Below are 257 nucleotides of genomic sequence, written 5' to 3'. Positions count from 1 at the left end.
ACAATGAGTATAGACACACTACCTACAATGTGTATGTACACAATAACTACAATTAGTATAGACACACTACCAACAATGTGTATAGACATACTACCTACAATGTGTATAGAAACAATACCTACAATGTGTATTGACTTAATACCTAGAATGTGTATAGACATAATACCTACAATGAGTATAGACATACTACCTACAATGTGTATAGACAAAATACCTACAATGAGTATAGACATAATACCTAAAATGAGTATAGACAT

This window comes from Mizuhopecten yessoensis, unplaced genomic scaffold, assembly GCF_002113885.1.
Source record: "Mizuhopecten yessoensis strain PY_sf001 unplaced genomic scaffold, ASM211388v2 scaffold3693, whole genome shotgun sequence".
In the NCBI taxonomy this organism is placed as follows: Eukaryota; Metazoa; Mollusca; class Bivalvia; order Pectinida; family Pectinidae; genus Mizuhopecten; species Mizuhopecten yessoensis.
Note: the sequence above shows the minus strand (reverse complement) of the source record.